This window comes from Poeciliopsis prolifica, unplaced genomic scaffold (assembly GCF_027474105.1).
Source record: "Poeciliopsis prolifica strain line A6 unplaced genomic scaffold, Auburn_PproV2 SCAFFOLD054, whole genome shotgun sequence".
Lineage (NCBI taxonomy): Eukaryota > Metazoa > Chordata > Actinopteri > Cyprinodontiformes > Poeciliidae > Poeciliopsis > Poeciliopsis prolifica.
In genome coordinates, this window is record NW_026562429.1 from 280,601 (window position 1) to 302,666 (window position 22,066).

Sequence of the window (22,066 nt, forward strand, 5' to 3'; positions counted from 1 at the left end):
ATTTAGACCATTTCAACCCAGTTATAGATTTATTGTTTCAAATATAAGTTTTCCAGATTCAAACCTGTGGTGAGAAATTATCCAGTAGAAAGTTGTACAATTTGTCCAAATAAAAAAAAATAATAAAAAAAATTCACTGACACCCAAATACCTCCAAAAATAATACAAAATAAATAAATAATATCTTCAACAGAATCAAATTAAGTGTTAATATTTCAGATTTTTAGTGACTTTAGGTCATTCTGCTGCCCTCTAGTGGCCAGGAAGTGACTGTACAAACCAATATAACCACTTCTGGACTCTTCATGCAGCACAACAACAGTTTCAGTCTGAGAGGCAAAATGTTGGTTGATTTTGAGAAGAAAAGCTATAAAGTGATTTAATTTGAGACGAAGTTTGTAAAATGATTTCGGCCCAGAAGAATCGCGTCACAGTGAAGGGAGGAGTCAGTGGAGCGAGTCCGACGGCTTCCATGGGTTTTGGCACATTAACAGAATTAGCATCGAATTCCGCCGTTTCTATCCGTTAGTGTTGAGCTGCGTTTCCCAGCGCTGGATGTTGCATAGTGTTCACAGGAGCAGAGCGGCAGAGTCAGTATCCTACAGGAAGTGGGTTTTCAGGCACCGCGGTGCTGGATGAGTTTCAACCAATCAGATCCAATGATCAGTGACTGGAGACATGAAACCTGCGACTGGTTGAGGAACTTTGGGAGTTTTGGCTGTTTGGACGAATCGGGCCGGTTCCCGTCCCTCCTGGAGAGCAGCAGGTCTTCTGTAGAGCGGGCCGCTCCGCTCTGCCGGGTTCAGGCTTGCAGGTTGATTCTGTCTTTGGCACAACGGCTGCTTCCGTCAGGCTGGACCTCGGGCGGGTCGCCCCGCCGTCATCGGACTCAGCCAGAACCTGAGCAGAAGGAGCGGCTCCCGGTCCGACGCGCCGCTCAGGTCCAGACCTCCATGGGGACCATGGCCTCCTTGCAGCCGATGGGCGGCAGCAGGTTCTGTTCGATCATGAACTGGAGCGGGAACTGGACCAGGAAGCCGCGGATCTTCTTCAGCTCCTCATGGGCGCGGGCCGGTTCGTCCCGGGCCAGGCCCGGTTTGGCCAGGAAGCCCTCCAGCTCCGAGATGTTCCGCACGTCGCTGGACGGCAGGCAGCGGAAAACCTGCAGCAGCGGAGAGAAAGGTCAGAGCGGCGCAGGGTGAGGGGTCGTTACCAGGGAAACACCGATATCAATACTTTTTATCATTTAGATCTGATTTAGCAACAAACTTCTGACTATAGGAGTTTTTATGTTTTTACCTTGAAATTATTTTGTTAAAACTTTTAGTTCTAAGTGCCCAAAAAAAACAACTTTAATAACAAATTTACATTACAAAACTACGGAAGACGATTAGTGCCACTGGAAAAAAAAGGATCTAACATTTCAGCTGAGAAGATTAAAGTCGAACTCTGAGAAAAAAAAAAAACAAAGTTTAAATTCTGAGAAACAAAAATTTAGAGATTCTCTCATGTTAAATGTTTGTAACTCGTGTTCTGACTCATGTTGGGTTTTCAGGAAACATCAACATCATTTAAAGCTAAAAAACTCCAGGATCCTCCAGTCAAAACCCAAAACCTGAAAACTGGTCATGTGAGGTTGCCGTAGCGACAGCCCCACCTTCTGGTAGATGGAGGCATTGCGGGCGCAAGTGGCCATCCAGGTCTCCTTGTAGAAAAGTTCGCTGATGGGATCAGAAACGTCGATGGACGGATCGGTGTTGGCGCCGAGGATCATCCTGAGGAAGAGGAGACAGGAAGTTCAGACATGGAGGAAGATCAGCAGACAGGAAGTTCAGACATGGAGGAAGATCAGCAGACAGGAAGTTCAGACATGGAGGATCATCAGCAGACAGGAAGTCATCATGAGATTATAGACGTATCAGCAGAACAAAGTCAGAAAATCTAGTTTTAAAGAACTAGTGTGAGCCGCTCAGTTTGTGTTTCTTGGTCTTTTCTTGAATTATTTAAAAGTTCTGCAACTGAAAACTTTCAGAACCTGAGCTGAGCTGGTCGGACTCTAATCCTCTAAAACGTAGAAAAGAAATCCAGTCTGGATCGGAGAGTGAATCTCTGTTTGTGAAGCTAAACTGTGGAAGTTGAGATGAAAAGAGAAACTGCTCGTTGTGGTTTCAGAGGATGTGAATGTCGGACCTGAAGCATTCCAGGCGCAGCTGCAGGGCGAACTTCCCGGCCCGGTACGGCCGCCCGTCCATGACGCCGTCCACCGTCTCCGAGTCCTCCACGATGACGGCCACCTCGCTGTCCCGCTTCCCCAGCATGCTGCGGTCGTTGATGTTGGCGGAACCTGCAGACAAACCGGATCCGGCTGAGTTCTGCGCCACCTGGAAGGCGGCGCCGCCCGCCGGGCCGGGCCTCACCGATGATGACGGTGTTGTCGTCGGCGATCAGCATCTTGCTGTGGACGTAGATGAGCTCGGTGACCAGCGTCCCCTCCAGGTCGGCGTGCGTCCGCAGGCCGGTGAACGAGATGAAGTTCATCCACTGATCGTCCACTGCAGACAGAACCGACCGGGTCAGACAGAACCAGATCAGACAAAACCGGATCAGACAAAACCGGTCAGACACAACTGGGTTCAAACATTGTGCAGCAAAAAATTTGTTTGTGCTGCTTTTACTTTGCACAGTAAATATTTCTATCCAGAGGTCAGAGGTCAACATCACCTCACATTTACAAAATCAAAAAAATTTGGCGTCAATCAAATCCGTTGGTACAGCAATCATTTTTTATTTCTGCTTTATTTCGTGGCAGCGGCACCGCGGCCGGCGGCACCGCGGTCCGACTGCGTCAGGCTCTCGTTCTGATCCTAAACGCGGCGTGGAGGAGGCGGCTTACTCTCGGCTCTCAGCTGGGAGATGATGGAGTGCTCTCCTTTGTTCATGGTCCTGCAGACAGAAAAGCAGCAGAGATGATGAAGATGATGATGATGATGAGCGGCAGGTGGATTCGCCAGGCGCCGCCTCACCTGTAGTTGAAGTGCATCACCGCCTGGATGGCGCTGCCGCACCCTGTGTTGATGTCGCCCTCGAAGCCTGGCAGCAGAGGCGTCACTATGTAGACGCGGTACTTCGCTCCCTCCCTGCATCGACAACGGCGAGACGTCACCAACACACCGCCGCCATTTTGTTTTTATTGCATCATCTCCTGCATTTATTGTGACAAATTATAAGAATTTCATTGTTGTCACAATAAATTCCTATTAATGATATTTAAATCCCCCAATCCGGGCTCCGATTGGTCAACTCTCAACAAAATCAGTGGTGTCCAAAGGGTGGTCTGGGGGCCATTCGCGGGCCCTGGAATGATTTATTGCGGTCTCCGACTGAAATTCAAGAACAATTCAAACTTCATCTGTTGGCACAAGAGGCTGCACAGCAAATATACAAAATATTACCAAGTATTTTTCTTTCAAGACAAATATCTGTGACAGGCTCTGAGCATCAGCAGTACGATGAGCCTCAACACACAGCAGGAACACGCCTGCATGCGATTCGGGGCATAAAGCATCATAAAGGGTCATAAAGCATCATGACCTCTGACCTGTAAGCTTGAGGATGCGCTGCGCTATCGCGTCGCCGATCTTATTGTAAACCAGCTTGTTGTCGGCGCAGCTGATGAAGAACTGATTCTGGACGAACAGAAAAGGGAAACCAGAAAAAGCTCAGATCATTTTCACAACCTGCATCATTTATCAGTAATAATGAAGAACAAACAGAAATGAAAAGTCAGAATCCACCACAGGATGACCTTAAGCAGGAAATCTGAGTTAGACACACAACTGGCTTCAGCATCACAATCGTTAAAATCAGGCTGATTTCGGTCCAAGCTAACGGCTAAACGCCACGATGACAAATGTTTCTGGACGATGAAATGTCCAAGGAGTGATTGGAATAATCAATAATATTATTGATTTTCAAGTAATATAATATATATATTTTATATAATGGTATAATAATGCAAAGACACTGGCTCAAAAATGTATAAACTTTAATTTCTAAGAAATATTTCACAGTAGATCTGGAAAATATCCAAACTAAACAAAACAACTAATGAAATGGACTCTGAGGTCAAAACACCAGGCTGCAGATTTTTCTCATCCAGTGTTTGGTGGAAAGAGAGAAACAATAAATTATTGTTTTAATTTATTATGTAATCAACTGATTTATAGCCATTGAAATTCTGACTCCAGGAAGTTAATAGTCATGGATGTTTGTCATGAATCCAGATGTTTAAAGCTGCTGTTGTGACGAATATGGGCGAATACCTCGATGTAAATGAAGTGCTGGCTGTTCTCGATGGCGTGGACGTAAGCGTTGTGGATGGACTCCTCGTGGTATTTGATGCCAGCTGACCAGTCTGACGACGCCGAGAAGGATCTGAGGACAGAGACAGACGTCACTGAGAGGAGGACGGATTCGTTTTCAGACCCGGTTCTACTGAAACCAGAACTTCTGCTCCTCCTCCAGCTGTGGTTCTGAGTCAAACCAGCCTGTTCCCCTCCTGGCCTGTGGGGGCGCTGCACCAACAACCACTGCAGGAAACGACACTAAAACCTCTGAAGACACTGAGAGCAACTTCCTGTTTCACCAGATGAAACAAGATGGAGGCGTCAGAGTTTAGTGATTTCTCTTTAGTCTTTGGCTGAAGACCAGGAGCCATTGCTGCTGCTAGCGCTAGGTTAGCATGTTAGCTTTGGTTGGATTTACCCAGAATGCTCTGCTGTAATCCACTTCCTGCTTTTGGAGCAAAAGAGGCTCATGTTTTTCCGTCAGCTCTAATCTTCTGTTCCATTTCTAGTAAAATGTGACATTTTGGAGCCTCAAATCACCAAACTAACTAACAGCGACGTTTCAAACTGTTCAAACCCTCAGAAGTTTTAAGCTATTTATCCAATTCTTCCTTTAAGCCATTAACCAATTGCAGATGTCTCATCTTTACTGCAACTTATTTTTTTAGTTAGCCTAAAATAAGAAGAAAAACAACCAGTAACTGTAATGCTTAATGTTAATGTACATGTTTAATGAAACAAGATCAACTTAATTACATCACAGCAAACATCATAAAAGCTGCATGCTAACCTGCACTTTAGCATTGGTGCAGTTGGGGACTTGGTATCGAAGCTCTCCGGCTGTGAGGTGCGACTTGGGCACCAGGTATGGAAACGTCAGAGAGCGATACTTCGGCTTCACCAGCTGGCATGCAGGAGAAACCAGGAAACACAGCACAGATGTATCCAAACGTTTGGAATTTAGCATCAAAACATCAAATCAATGACACCATTGTCTCTGCACACGCTAACAGCGCCAACCTTGGTGAAGTTCCACCGCTGGATGAAATGTCGAGCCACGTCTCGCGCCGCCTTCCCATGGACGACTGACGCGATGTCGTGCCACGGCATTCTGGGAGTTTTATGTCTGTCTATGAAATCTAAAACAGACCAAAAGGGGAAAATAAGTGAAACAGAAGTGAATCCTGTTGGAGTGGAGATGTCAGAGGAAACGCACCATCGAAAGGTTTGTCCAGCTGAATCCAGTCCTTGTGCACAAAGTTGCAGTAATCCTTCCCGTGCCAGAACCTGGTGTCTCCAAACAGATCGCCGACGCCCGTCTGAAGACTGCGCACAGAGCGGCTCCCTGCAGCACAGGCACGGAAATACACATATTTAATAAACAGAAATAATACAAGAAATGCAAACTCGGCAAACGCTTCACTAGCTTTTCAGAATTATTAAACAAGAGTGAAGGAAAAAAATCTGTCTGTGGATGTAAAACATACAAACATCAAACCAACATCTGGAAAACAAACTTCAAAATCTCCAAGCTTGGAAATTTCATGTTCCAGAAAACTGCAGTTAGAAAACAAAGAAAAGACTAAAAGTTGATTTAAAATTTGGCTTCATAATGAAAATGACATTAAAAATGAGCCTAAACTGAAGGAGTTCAGATGAGCTTCTGCCTGGTGACTAAAGCTTGAAATCATCTTCATGTTCAGCGACTTTACAGCGAGAAAAATGATGTTTGGAGAAAAACAGAAACATGAAACAGGTAAAAGAAAAAAATCACATAAACCAAACATGCAAAAATCAACAAACCTGAATGTTTCACCTGAAAATCACTTCATGTACGAGAGTTTAAATATAAACCTGCAGTTTCTGTTGGGCAGCTTCAGAAATAAATATTTGTGTTTATTCAGTTCAATAAACAGAAAGAGAAACTAGAGAATCTTAACTTTCTGTCCTTATTGGTACTGATGGATGAACAGGCAGGTTATCAATAACTATTTATGATTGATCTTTTACATCTGCAGTTGTTCCAGTTCAACCAGTAAAAATTATTTCTTTAGCCAAATATAATCAAGTAAAAGTAAAAAATATCCGTCCAAGAAATTAATAATGAGAGTAAAAAAGTATTTGGTAAAAAGTTTACGAAATTATAAAATGATAATGTTGAATTGACTCCATTATAATTTGATTTACCTGAAAAAGACAAACAGTCAGAAACACCATCAGAGATTCTGTTTGTAAAAACGAAGATCAACCTTTGACCCACAGGACCAAAGGTTGTCGAGTGAAGGTCAAATCCACAGCAGTGCATGCTGGGTAACGGGGTCAGGTGGCCGCCGCGCCGGGACTCACCGGGCTGGCCGAGCGGCGGCGGCGGCGGTGGCGCCGCGCGCAGCTCCAGCAGCCAGCTGGGAATCAGAGTCTGCTGGCTGTTGATGCTGGACGACCAACCTGAACAAACCGTCAGCAATCAGCAACGCAACTGGCAACGCAACAGGCAACGCAAACTGGCAACGCAACGCAGCAACCAGCAACGCAAAGCAGCAACATCCTGCTAACCAATTCCTACATCACGAGTCCAAACTTTTCATCCTTCGGGCCAAAAATGTTTCAGTTTTTAATTAAAACTGAAAAAATATATTTTTTTTAATAGACATTTGTGTCTTTATTGCTTCAATAATATAACAAATAGACAATATTCTAATAAAACAAATTGTGTAAATTTTGTAGATCTGCAGGATAAAAACAGCGTCTCGTGTAGTTACCGTTTTATTTTCCAAAACTTTATTGGATTCATTATCCGCTTTTACCCCCAACAAATGTTGAGCAGCTTAAAGTTTTATCAATGACAACAGAAACTATTTCTTTTAACAAAAACAAACTTTGTCTTGTCACTAAATCTATAAAGTGACAATCTATAAAAATCTCAAATTAGTTGTCAATTCACGCCTGTTGACCAAAGGGCCAAATAAACTCACCCAGAGGGCCTCAAATGGCCCTCGCACCACAGTTTGGACAACCTCCTCTGAACTGGTCAGGCACCGATTCTTTTAGAATTTTATTTCCCTGATTTGGGGAAAAAAGTCCAAAGAAAAATTTCTGAAAGAATATTAAATCTAGAAAATGATAAAAACCTTTTATTTATTAAATATTAAAAAGTTATTTTTAATTTGTTTGCTTCAATATTAAAAAATATTAATAAAAAATGATTGATCAAATGTTTAATTTAAACAAAAATAATTAGAAGTTTGATTATTTTCAGGGTTTTTAAACTTTTCTCACAAGTTTAGAGATGAAAAAAATGAACTAAAAACAGTTTAAATTCTGTTACATGATTTATTACTGGTATTAATAATGTCTTATAGTATTTTATGAGTGGATCAGGGTGGATCAGTATAGGTCACAGTGGATCAGAGTGGATCAGGATGGATCACAGTGGATCACAGTGGATCAGGATGGATCAAAGTGGATCAGGATGGAACACAGTGGATCACAATTGATCAGGATGGAACACAGTGGATCACAATTGATCAGAGTGGATCACAGTGGATCAGGGTGGATCACAGTGGATCAGAGTGGATCACAGTGGATCAGAGTGGATCACAGTGGATCAGGGTGGATCAGAGTGGATCAGGGTGGATCACAATGGATCACAGTGGATCAGGGTGGATTAGAGTGGATCAGGGTGGATCACAGTGGATCAGGGTGGATCACAGTGGATTAAAGTGGATCACAATGGATCACAGTGGATCAGACTCACTCTCATCCTGCTCCTCCTCCAGGTCGCTGTCGCTGTCGGCGCGCGCCAGCCCGTGTTTCTGCAGGTGCTTCTTGATGCTCATCCTCGTCCTCTTCATCCTGCCCCGACTCTTCAGCCTGGGCTGATCTCTGGAATCCGTCACAGAGAAAACCTTGTTCTGGCCGCCGCCACCGGGGGGCACCGCCGAGCTGGAGGCTGCGGCCTGACAGCCAAGAACGGCAAGAGGAGAAGAAAGTTCAAAACAGGAAAAATTTGGTCTGATTTAAGATAATTTAAAAAAATAAAACAAAGCTACTTATTTAAAAACTGCAACGTTTTTAAATAACGTAACGGATCAATATGAAGGTCATAATGATGACATCATTAACGATCAATAAACGTTCATTTCTAATGAGCGTTTAACACTGGAAGAAATTTAATACCCACAAGAAATGAACAAAACAAAATGTTTTTTAAAAGTTACTCCAGTAAATGTAACTGGTTCTGCGCCACTCAGTCTGTGATTATTGATCAATAACTGATCGACGGGTTCTCCTGCCTGCTCCAGGTGCGACAGCGTCACGCTGCCGATGTCGGTGAGCCGATGCTCCCGGTCGTCCAGCGGCCGTACGCCAGGTCGATGCCCACGAACGCCACCGACTGGTCGATCACTATGATCTTCTCGTGATGCGCCCACAGGTAGACGGCGGAGGAGACGTGGTCGGGGTGCCGCATCACCTGGGGAGACGGCGCGTCAGACAGGAAGCGGCGCCGCGGCGGCGGCATCGACAGGAAGCGGGTCGGACCTTGATGTTGGGTGGAGGCAGCAGCGTCCGCTTGCTGTATCCGGAGTTGATTCCCAGAGCCAGCTCCACCTCCTTGTAGAGCATCACGAAGACCCGGACGCCTTGTTGCTGCAACGGGTCGGTTTCACCGTCAGAACGGTGTCAAACCGGAGGCCTGCGGGCCACATACGGCCCGCCACGCCGCTTTACGGGGCCCCGCATCATCACAACATTCCAGATCAAACATTATTTAATCAAATCAACTTACATCAATCAGTTCAGATAGTTTTTGGGGAAATTCATTCAAAATCAACAAACTGCCACATTTTTTGCAGTTTTCTGCTAAAATGATCAGAAACTTTAAGTTAACTTACCCACTGACAGCTGTTTATTGATATTTTATCAGTTTGTTATCAGGTTTTATCGATTCATTCTGGAACAAAATGAAGCTCACCGCTTTGCGCTTCAGGATGCAGTCGAGACGCCACCGGTTTCCCTCAACGACCGGCCTCTTCAGGAAGATCTCTGGACTCAACCTGCAGCACGAAGCAGGAAACTGAACTCACTTCCTCTTCCTGTGTCATCCTGATTCCACACATCCATTCTAATCATAATAATAGTTAGAGCAACGCTCAGCAGGAGGAAGACTCTCCTCCGGTCAGTGAGGAAGACTCTCCTCCGGTCGGTGAGGAAGACTCACCACCAGTCCGTGATGAAGATCTCCTCTTTGGCCTCCTCCAGAGCGTCCGCCACGTCCTCCATGTAGGTTTTTCCGTTCACATACCTGCAGGAGATGAAGCAAACCTTCAGATGATGATGTCACTACTTTGTCAGCTTCCGATTGGTTCATTCAGAATCAATCAGGAACGCCAGTGGACGTGTTTTAAGGTGGAAGTGGAGAGAGAGTCGTTACGTTTAGTGAACCCAGAAGGCGTTCAGGAAGGAAGAAGACGTTAACCTGATGAAGCTACACTGAAAAAAAATCAACACCTTACCAGGAATTTTGGTCTAATTTCTAGAGCAAAAATATGACAGCGCATTGGAGACACTGTAAATACGAGGAGCCATTTTCCACCAAAGAAACTCTGAAAGATTTGGGAAGTTGAAAAGATGCTAGAAAAAAAAATGAAATTTCAGACATTTTGAGAATAATCACAGAAATCATCTGGAAAATAAATTTAAAAAAAGATGTTTGAGAAGTCAAAGAAATTACTAGGAAAATTTTTAGATTAATCTCGGAAATTTTCTGGAAAAAACAGGGACACTAAAAATTTTAAACTGATAAAAGGAGCAACATTTCATTTCAAAAACCTATTTTTGTAGCTAAATTACAGAATAAATTGACATAAGAGCTCAACAAAAAAGGTATTTATTGTTTTAGCTTAAAGTTGCTTCGTAATCCATCGTTGTTGCTTGTGCATCAGACTTACGGGTACCAGAAACAACTGAATTAAAAGGTTCCGCTAAGAACCTTTGTGTAAAAAAATAATTAAAAAGTGATTGATTGCACAAACATGTTCAACACATTAAAATCATTAAACGAATCAAAGCTGGATGCGTTAAAGTTCTGGTGAATTTATTTTTATAAGGTTTATGTAAATATCTGGTTTAAAACTCTGTTTTCAACTTGTTGGTCATGTGCAGAAACATTAGGCTTTAACTGACCAACACACACACACACACACACACACACACACACACACACACACACACACACACACACACACACACACACACACACACACACACACACAGCCGGTATCGAGTTGCCCAGGTGGACAGGTGATGAGCCACTGAGTGTCACTTTCCCTCTTTGTGTCGAGTTACAACAGAGAGAATCTCCACTGACGAGATGCATCCTTTAAACCCAACATTAACTTTCATCTCTTCGCATTAAAAAGAGAAAACAACCCTGGAGAAATATTTCTAAAGTTTTATTTTTACTGTTCTACAGACATGGACTCAGCTTTGGACCTAATTGGGACGATTTCCTTAAAAATGCAGAACCTTTCCAGGTGAAAACGGACTCTGCCAGCTGGACCAGATCTCGTCTAGACAAACTGCATCAGTTTACAGCAGACGACTCGCCTCCAGTTCACGCAGACGAAAATAATCCAATTTATTTCACTTCTGAGATCCTCATGAACAGAAACAAACCAAAGTCCAGATCAGAATTTATTACGATCCTTTAAGCGATAATAAATAAATCTGAATTATGCCGTTATTTTCACAGTGAAAGCTGCTTGTCATGGTTACCATTTGGCAGGGATGTTCTCCTCCGGTCTGGCGAAGGATCCGAAGCGATGGTCTTTGAGGAAGGCGGCGCCGAACCTCTGGGAGAAGACTTCGATGGCCTGGCCCCACCAGCGGGCGTGTCTGTAGCTGGAGCACTTCAGCACCAACGACCTGAACAGAACCGCACAGAACCGGTCCCATTCAGAACCGCACAGAACCGGTCCCGTTCAGAACGGGTCGCAACATGGCTCCTCTATTAACCCTTCAGCAAGGTTTTCAGCAGCTCCTTCACAGGTTTGCTAATTGCTGCTGGCTAGTCTGAAGGAGCAGAGTGGAGGAGATGTGCCCCGAATGGTTGCCATGGAGAGGAAAGCAAAACTCCTGGTATGTTGATGAAGAGGAAATAACTTTATAACATAATAAATCTGCCCGTTAAATTCACTAAACAGGAAATGGAAACCAATTATTGACTTCCTGTGCCTTACCAGAGGCACCAAAACTCATCCCCTCCATTATCTGCGATGTTTGATCTGTGCTAGTTTGCAAGTTCTGGTTCTTGTTTGTTAAAGTGGAGTGTGGAGTGTGTGTGGAGTCAACGGTTTCAAAAGAAAAAGTTCAGGAACCTGGACAGGCTGTCGATGCGGAGGCCATGTTTGGTTTCTGTCTCTTTGGAGTCCAACTTGACGCTGAACTCTTGTCGAACAGCATCACGAAGGAGATGGCACCAGAGTCTGGCTTCATGTACATCAGGAAAGAGTCTTTCACCACCAGCCAGCTGCACAGAAACATCAATGCAACGTTAGCAATAAACTCCACATTCTCTGATTCATAAAAACGCTACCAGCTGACTTCAGACCAAAACAAATAAAACTCTTTACGTTCCATTTTTATCACAGGAAAATGTGTATTGTTCCAAACTTCCCTGTTGTGTTGCAGCAGAAAATGTGTGAGGGTTTGTGTGTGAATGAGTTGGGACTAAGAACACAGCCCTGAGGAACTCCACTGAGGTTCCACTCTGACTTTCTATGGTCTGTTTGTACGGAGGTTTGTTTCTGGTGTTAGTTTAGCAGCTTGCTAACGTTGTTGAGCTTGTTTACCACTTTATGAAACAGAACAAAAAGCCAAAGCTCTAATATGTAAAGTCAACTTTTATGCAACAGCTTTTAATAAACTCCAGGAATCCAGTTTTTTAACTCTTCAAAATAAATGTTAAATGTATTTTGTCGAGTGGAAAGTTATTTTCCAACATCTTGCAGGATGACAGGATGTGAAACTGTCAGGTCTGATGAGCCTGTGGAGGCGTCGTCACACCTGGAATCGTTTATTACTGTCTGGCGTCTGCAGATCTGGTTACTGAACAAAATCAGTTTCTGTCTCTGTGTGAACAAGCAAAACCAAAACCAGGAGAAAAACTCAGGAAGAGGCTGATTGGATAATCTGCAGCTATTTCAATCAGTTCTGTTGACGGTTTGGTCCTGTGTGGTTCTGGTTCTGTGTGGTTCTGGTTCTGTGTGGTTCTGGTTCTGTGTGGTTCTGGGTCTGTGTGGTTCTGTCTGGTTCTGGTTCTGTGTGGTTCTGTGTGGTTCTGGGTCTGTGTGGTTCTGGGTCTGTGTGGTTCTGGGTCTGTGTGGTTCTGGGTCTGTGTGGTTCTGGGTCTGTGTGGTTCTGGGTCTGTGTGGTTCTGGGTCTGACCGTTTGGACCAGTGGTAGCAGATCTTGCTGCGCCCGCAGCAGTTCAGGCCCGGGAATCGATGGCCACCAGAACGTTTCAGAACCATTCCTTCCCTGGAGACCCAGAAAACAAAACTTGTCTAAAATAAACATCGTTTGAAATAAGATATTTGAGTGAGAAATATTAAATTAAAACCTAATAAACTTACAATCCTTTGGGACCCAAATCATGAATGAAGGAAAGTTGGCTGACGTCTATGAACTCCATCTGAAAAACAAGAAATGAAGGAATTAAACCTTCGACTCAAAGAAAAGTTTTATTTCAAGTTAAAGCAGGATAATAACGCGTCCGGCTGAGAGCAGCAGCTTAGCGGAGGTTTAAAACAAACAAATATTTTTAGCAGGAAACAGGAAACGTTTCAAAAATAAAACGGTTAAATAGAGTCTAGGAAAATAATTTATCCTGAAGCTGCAAAACCTTTGAACGCTCAAGGTGTTGTCTGTACCGTGGCGTGGCAGCTCCGGTACATCGGCATCTGCAGCAGCTTGTTCAAATAATCCTCCAGTTGTTTCTGAAGCAAAAACACCAGTCAGCAAAAGCTCCACACACGAGCGACCGGATGAAATCAGAGCTGGGAGGAAAACCTTGCGGCTGGAAACTCCTCCGCTTTGGTTCTTCACTTCCTCTCTGGGCAGGACGGGGATCTGCGACTTCTCCATCTTCATCGTCGTTCTTCTCCTGATCGAATTCCTGCAGAAACAGAGAAGTGATCCATCAGCCAGCAGGTGGCGGGTCGCCGGCCGCAGCTGCGGGGTCGTTTGGCTGCGGCGGGTCGCCCGGCCGGCGGGTCGCCCGGCCGGCGGGTCGCCCGGCCGGCGGGTCACCCGGCCGGCGGGTCGCTCGGGTCTCTTACCCTCGTGGCGGCAGGTGGAGCCTCCTCAGCGCCTTGTAGGCCCGTAGGTCTCTGTGCAGCTCCACAAAGTGTTTCTCCTTCTTCTTCACCTCCCAGGTGAACTCGCCGTGCTTCAGCTCGATCTTGTACATGGCCGGCGTCGACTGCAACGACAGGAAACTTTAAAAACTTCAGTGTTTCACCATCAGGACGCTCCGCAAGAAAAAAAACTTCCAGATCTGATGCAACAGCCAGAATGTTTTTCTTCGTTTGGTCATTTTATCGTTGGATCAGATTTTCTTTGGAACTAATTTTTCTGGGTTTAATGGCTCTTCGTTCACCCTGTGTGCCTCTTGCTGCCGCCAGATTCTCCTGGATTCCCACCTTTTTTAGGACGAGACGTTCAGTGACAGATTTAATTCTTAACAGAAACGTTTTGAACCAACAGTTTTTATTTTATTCGCCGTGTTCTCATTTTACTGTCACAGAGCAGTTTTCACTTAAAAAAGACCATTTATTCTCTTAAACTTGGATGTTCTCTGAATAAAGTTTTTCTGTTTTGTTGCTGGAAATAGACTGAAATACTTTATAAACCCCAACCCTGAACTGAACAAAAACGTCCAAAAACTTTAGAAACTGTCCGTATTTTATTGAGACAAAAAAGCTGCACGACAAAATTATTTTGTTTCATGTGAGAAAAACAAAATGGCTCCGAGGATTTTCAGTTTTAGGATTCTGGTTCATGTGAAAAGTTAGGACATCCTCAGCAGTTATTAATGGTAAAAGCCAAAGCATGAGGCTTGTAGCAGAACAAGTGAAAAGTGAAAGCTGCACCTTGTTGACGCTCCTCTGGACGGTGTTGTTGAAGCGATCCTGATTGGACGTGTATCGCTCCACCTCCAAGATTTTGGCGGTGATGGGGGAGGACAGGAACACCATGGCGTCGGACTCCTTGAAACCCACCAGCTTGTAAATCGCGGTGAAGGGCAGCCGGTCGCCTGCGAGGAAAACAACCAGCGGTGACAAACCGACAGGAAACGACGGCAGGAAATGAACGCGACGCCAAGGCAGCTACCGGCTTCCGTGGCGGGGAATTCGCCGTCGCAAACGTCGAGATCTTTAGTGTCCAGCTGCTCCATAATGGAGGTCATGTCGCTGGCTACCAGGTGCAGAGTACTGGAGGTCGGCTCGGCCTGTCGCAGCATGCTAACGCTCAGTCTGGAGCCCAGGGCTCACCTGGAGAGACAGGTAACAGCAGTGAGGGTTTCAGTCACCCAGAGAGTCGGTGGAGAAACACCAAAACATAAAACTCGTAATGGTGGAAGAACAACTGGGATCAGATGAAATACAGATATTTCAGCTGATGTCTAAAACATTGAGAATATTTTAATAGTTTGTCCTTAATTTAAGCCTTTTTTATACAATATTACAAATACATTAAATAAACAAATAATTAAATTCCTTATTAAATAAGAAAATCAAAGTATTATTGTCTAAAATGCAACTGAATATTTAGTCATTTGTAATAAAACTTGCTGAAAATAAATCCTTCTAACATCAACATGTGAAAAGCTTTTTTGGTCTGAACATCAGTGCAGAGTGAGGCTGATCTGGGGATTATTTCTGGATTAACAGGTTAATAACTAGACAGCAAAATGAGTTTAACGGGAACCAGGTGAAACTGAAACTCCCACTAAAGGAGTTCAGAGTGGAATCTGCTTTCCCATCGAATTAAAGAAATAAAAACATCATATTTAGATTCAGCACCTAAATAAACCATTAATCTACAAACCAACAAGCAGAAAAAATCCCTCGACTCCATCCTTTCATTCACTCACAGGCCGTTTGACCCGGTTTCTCTCCCGCGTGTTTTTACAGGAGTTCAGACATCAATCCGTGTTTCGCTGCTAATCCTGGATGTCTGGATTAGCGTCGCACCGAGGAGGGAAAGAACAAAACCATCTTCACCAATAAACCCAGTAAAATCACTCACTGGTTTTCAACAGCTGCCTTTTGCTTTAAAGCACAAATATTGGAGAAAACATCCAGAAAGCTTTGAATTCAGACTAAAATCATATAATTTCTCTGCAAACATTTTTCATGCAAGATGCTGTGAAAACCAAACTGGTTCACTGCAAAATCACTAAATCTGTCCAAGTTTTGTGTTTGGATTCCAGTGCAAATATTCAAGAACAATAAAAACTCAAAAATAACTTTTCAGTTAATAACTCCTTAATATTGATGGAAAACAATTATTTCATTGGTAGGTTATTTCACTTATAACATTCTGCATATGTTTTAACTGAATAATCTGCCAATGAGGAATTTGTTTATCAATATTCAGGAATTATTGACTTAAAACAAGATTCTTTGCAGAAAAGTTATTTATGTCTTATTTCAAGTGTATTAACAAATCTGTACAAGAAACCAAACCAAACATAGTCAGTAAGTCATTGTGCATTGAAAAGAAAAGTGACCTTCCTCTCTCTCATCCACTGTCAAAAAACTAATTATGATGTTTTTAAAAGTTTGTCACCTGATAAGTCATTAAAAACATGTGGTGCCTTCATGCTCCTGCCACTTCCTGTCGTCCTCTTCATCGTTTCCACCAGTAGTAACGTCTGGTTCGCGACCACATGAAGAAAGGCCACCATGTTCTCTTCCCTTTACCAGCTACAGCAAGTCGTTAAAATGTTCTCTGCTTGGTTTTTATTAAACAAAAAGCTCCACAGGTTTCTGTAAAATTCACATTAAAGTGCAGGAAAGCAGAGTAAACACAAACCGCTGCTTCACCAACCAGAAGCCAAAATCCTGGAGCTATTTGTTTACAATCTGATGATATCCAAAAAGGTTTCGCTGGTTCCTGTCAGATATTTCTGGCTTCCACAGAAAGTGAAAAGGTGGTTTTGCTGCAGTTCGTTTGCTTTCACTTCCAGCAGAGCCAAAGCCGCAGAAACCAGAGCGAGAACAAAACTAACTCACAAATAACCCAAGATAAAGAAATGCCACTTCCTAGTATTGATGAAAGAGTCATATTTATAAGTGAGATAATCTGCCAAGAGATTATGACAAAGTATCTTATTCCACTGGCTGATTATTTCTCTTTATAAATAAAACTTTCACATTAATATTTAGAAATTATTGACTCAAAACAAGTTCCTGTATCTTGCTGACAAGTTACTTTTATTTTACTTTAAGTTTACTAAGATATTTGAAACAAAACAAAAATAATCAGTTAGATCAGAAAAATTTCCACCAAAACATAATAAAGATCAGAAACTTCAAACTGAGGAAGTAAAAAATAAAAATAAACGTCAACAAAACTAAGGCAGGTGCCATAAAATATATTTAGTCAGAATTAAATTAGGATATGAAATGTTGAGTCTGTCAGCATAAGTTACGCCGAACCATAAGTTGTGCCAGAAGTTATCAAAATAAATGATAAAATTGTTGCTTTGAGATCATTTTTATTACCGTTTTTGATAATAAAGCAAGAACATATTATCAAATAACCTTTAAATCCTAATGAATATCTAACTGGAACTGGGAGACATTTTAAATATTTAAAATAAATAAAGGAAACAACAGAAACAACAGATAAAATGAATTATGAATTCTCTCTGAACAACGTTATTTTACAGAAAGAGGTGGAGTTGAGACCAAAGCAATTATCAGAACAATATCAAGGTATTTCCTAACAACTGATTTTTCCAAAGGATATAAGCAATGAATGCTAAGCTAACGTTTAGAAGTGTTCTGATCTGTGAAGAAGCCCACAGCATCACTCTGCCTCCACCAAATGCTGATTCCTGCAGTTTCCTGCATGTCAGAGGCAGAAGACTAACATCACCTCTGCAAACTAATAACTGTCATGCAAATCGATCCGGTGCCTTGGGGCCGGCGGGTCGCCACAACCTGGTTCCGGGATGCGTTTAGAGAGAGTTTGGTGTTTGTAGTATGCAAAGCAAGCAGAGCAAACATCCTGAGCTGTCGATGCTCTGCTGGAAACAGCCGCTCTTTGTTAACCCAGAGGAAAACGTGAGTCTGGATGAACCGGCGAAGCAGAAAGTTACGACACCAAAGGTCAACCAGAAGTCAGGAAGGTCTGAGCCGCCCCTGAACGCCTCATTTACAGTCACATTTTTAATTAAATCAACCTCAAAACATCAGCAAAAAGTCTAAACTAACATTTATGTTCCTACTTTATCCTTATTCAGTTGCAACAAAAGGTCCAGGAGGAACAGCAGCTTTTCCATCAACAAGAAACAGGTCAGACGAGTGAAACGCATGTTCAGGCCTGAAATAGAAGATCTTTGTTTTTACAATATGATTAAAGCAAACAGAGGAACTCTGATTTCTCAGAAAATACATTTAAACCAGAGCAGCTGAACTGGGCGGACTGGGAGTGGCTCAGCTCCCAGTGGCAACGAGCAGAAACACCAAACCTTCGGCCTTCTAGGACAAACTGGTTCAAAACACTCAATGGGGTTTTCTCTACAAACTATTTTCAAGATTTTAAGTTTTGCATCAATAATGTCTAAAAAACAAAAATAAGAAATATATAAAAGTCATGAAATTATTTTTGGGTTTTTTTTTTTTGTTAATGGGGTGAAATGAAATCAACAAATTCAAATTTTGGTAGAAAAACAAAATCTGTAAATATAAACATGAAAACAGTAAGAAAAGAAAAATCTAAGAAAAATCTACTTTCCATTTTTCAAATAAATTTAAAAATAAAAAGGCCATATTTTGGTTAATTCATGAAGTCTGAGCAACTTTAAGAGTTTTCACCACACAAGCTGCTTCAATTTTACGAGAATTTGACCAAAATCTAAATAAACATTCAATCACTTTTCTGCAAACATCTTGGAAAATTAAAAGTTAAATAATTTTTGTTTTTGCAGATTCCATCAGAAAATATTCACATTTATTTTTCACGTTTTTCCAGGTTTATTTTTTTCTTTCCAGCCTTGAATTTGTGTTGCTGTCCTGCAGTTTGTCTGGTGACCAAAACTGTACTCAGTCCAACTAATACTCATATAAAGTATGCATGACCGTCCTGGGATCTTATTCTTGGATAAAATATATAATGTGTTTTACTGCAGTTTCATTAGAATCAGATTTCATACGGCTGACAAATCCATTAAGATGAAAAGAAAACAAGGAACAGCAGTTTCATTCAGATTGTATTAAACTATATTACCAGATTTATTCAAAATACAAGCCGGAATAATAATAATATAAAAAACATATCAAACTGGAAAACTATTTATTATTCTTTTATTTATTCTGATTATTCTTACTCAGATCAAATTTCCAGACTCTATTTTACAGATTTGACCTCATGACCTTGTGCGTTGGGAACCGCTGTAGAAAGTATCCAACCAGAACCAGAACCAGGTGAACTTTCACCCCAACACGCTGCGCTCATTAACAAGTTGGACTTCAAGTCCAGACCTGGTGGGGCTAACTGGTTTGACTGGAACCACTGGTAATCTTTCTCCTTCATCATTCCTGGCAGCATCACAATGCTGCAGCTTCGCCTCTTCAGACAGGATGTGTTCAGTCAAATCACAGCACCAAGCAACAGAAGACAACTTCCTGACGTTCAGTCAGGATTACGTCTCAACCCGAATGAACACTTAGAGACATCTGCCAAGGAATCAAACCAACTGAAAACCTGACAACTGAAAACCTGACAAACTGAAAACCTAACAAACTGAAAACCTGACAAAAACTGAAAACCTGATAAACAAACTGAAAACCTGACAAACTGAAAACCTAACAAACTGAAAACCTGACAAAAACTGAAAACCTGATAAAAACTGAAAACCTGATAAACAAACTGAAAACCTGACAAACAAACTGAAAACCTAACAAACTGAAAACCTGACAAAAACTGAAAACCTGATAAAAACTGAAAACCTGATAAACAAACTGAAAACCTGACAAAAACTGAAAACCTGACAAAAACTGAAAACCTGACTCTAAAGGTTCAATTGGTTGGTTTCACAGCAGATTAAATTTTTTCCCCAAAGTATAAAATTTTATTTGCATCCAGTTTTCTGTAAAACAATAAATTAATAATATTTCGTGATAGACACGTTATCAATAGACAGTTTGACAGAATATTTAATATTCAACTGAAGTCAGGTCCACAGCCGCACGGCATTCTGGGAGATGTTAGCTGCTCGGCCTCTCACAGCTCACTAAGCTAAATTGGTGGAATCTACTAACCCTCTCACTCTCTAGTTGCCTAGCAACGCTCATTATTTGGTTACCTAGCAACAATCTGCTGAGTAAATTGCGCAGCAGCAGTTTATTGATTTTTATTGATACTTTCTCTGACAAAACAGTGAATAATATAGTAAAACTTGACCATACGGACCGTTTTGGTGGGATTTCAAACATTCAATGGAATAAATCTAAATTCTTTCAAATTCATCACAGTAAATGATAAACAATATTATAAGAGATGATGTAACTACACACTCTGCCTCTAAGTCAGGGTCAAAAGGCGTATGTTTTCAGTTTTTACAGTGTAAGTAAATATTTGCTCCCCTCTCTTTACTCAAACGTCTCTAAATGCATCTGCAGGTTGAATTCCTGAACTCTGCAGAGCAAATATTCCCTTTGGCTCCAAACATCCGTCCTTCTGCTCCAAGATCATCTTCATCTGAGCAACAATCCAGATTGAAACAGAAACACCTCGACTCTCCAGCAGGCAGCGACTGACGGCGGTTACGTCGGGGCCACTGAGCACTCTCAGTAATTGGGTACCTGGTGGACTATTACCCCCCTCACACACCGTCACTCAACAGGCTAACCAAACACACACACCGCTAATATGCCAAAGCTAACACTGAGATGAAACCAAGAGTCTTCAGGAAACGAAGATGGAAGGAAAACCTGAGCAGGTCGAGCTGCAGCTGTGGGAGAGACGCCTCTCTGCAACATCCTGACCGCCGCTGACATTTCACCAGAACTCCAGCTGGTTCGTTTCTATCAGAACCCAAGAATTAAAGTTTAATCACTTCCATAGAAACACAGAGATGAGAGAAACTGCAGACTGGTCTCATTTCTGTTCCTGCAATCTGTGAAATCAGTTTGATCTTCTTTCTAACGCATTCTCAGTTCATTAAAGTGAATCAAAACCAAAAAAAATCAGGCAAAATACTTTTTTCCAAATCAGTTTCTTTCTGACTTACAAAACTTTGACAGAAACTGCAGGTGTGAGTCTGTTTTCATGTTTATATTTTACTCAGTGGGAAGAAAATCCAGAAGTTTCACTTGAATCAGAGGAGAAATACTTCAGAATAGAAGTACTGAAGTAAAAGTAAAAAATACTGCGTGGTATTTTAAAAAAGTTATTCAAATATCTGATTATATATTCAATATTGTCCAGCTGTATTGGGTTGTTTGGTTTGCATGTTGATGTTCATCCAACCAACTGCTGATCATTTGCCTGGATGGACGAACCTGGTTCACATTTAACTGGATTAAAAACATTTCAGAAATAAACGATTTGTGTTTAAAATCCCGTCTCAGCAGAAATTAATCCTCAAACGGCCCATTTTAGGAAACTTTATGAAAAACAAACTGTGAGGAAACAGATCCACACAACACTGACCTGAACCCGCACACCCTGAGGGACGCCGAGCATCTTCACAGGAATAAAACGTCCTCTAGTCACCTGCTCAGGTCTGCAGCTTCACCTTTGACCTCCACACACACCGCCACACACACCGCCACTGGTCCCTCCAGCTGCTGGCCAGACAGGCTGACAGGCGCAGCTGAATCTGCAGCAGAGACTCACACCGGCCAGCAAGACTCCAGGGGGCGGGGCTTACAGACCAGAGCGGCTATGATTGGCTGGAGGAGCCACATCAGCCAATGAGAGGAGAGGGAGGAGCTTTCCGCCTTAAAGCGGCAGAAACATTCAGAATCTCTGATTTTAAATCCGTTTAAATATTTACACCAACAATAAGCAACCAATTAAACCCACAATAAACTAATAATTCTGATTATTAATATTGTTTAAAGGGCAATAATCCATTTTATTTACGAAAGGGCTGGGGAATCAATCAATGGTGATCAATTTCAATAGATATTACATCTAATAGAATATTCAATATTCAACATACAGAATAGTAATTGAACCGCACAGCATTCTGGGAGATGTAGGCATCCACAGTTAACAGTTAATCAAAGTTAATTAGTAGTTAAAGCTTAACTATTAAACTTATAAATGTATTTAAGTTATAAAAACTAGCAAACACTCCAAAAACTAATTGAAACCGACTGAATTAAATAAACAAACAGTCACAATAAAACTAAACTACAATGGAAAACTCAAAACTGTCTCCCTGCTCCATGGTTCTGGTCGTTTGGTAATGTCTAATA

At 42.1% G+C, this 22,066-nt stretch overlaps 1 pseudogene; it reads right to left on the reverse strand.

Annotated features, from left to right (window-relative positions):
* Positions 1–515: 515 nt before the first annotated feature.
* On the reverse strand, positions 516–21,447 carry LOC129378937 (phospholipase D1-like; annotated as a pseudogene).
* Between the last annotated feature and the right edge of the window lie 619 nt (positions 21,448–22,066).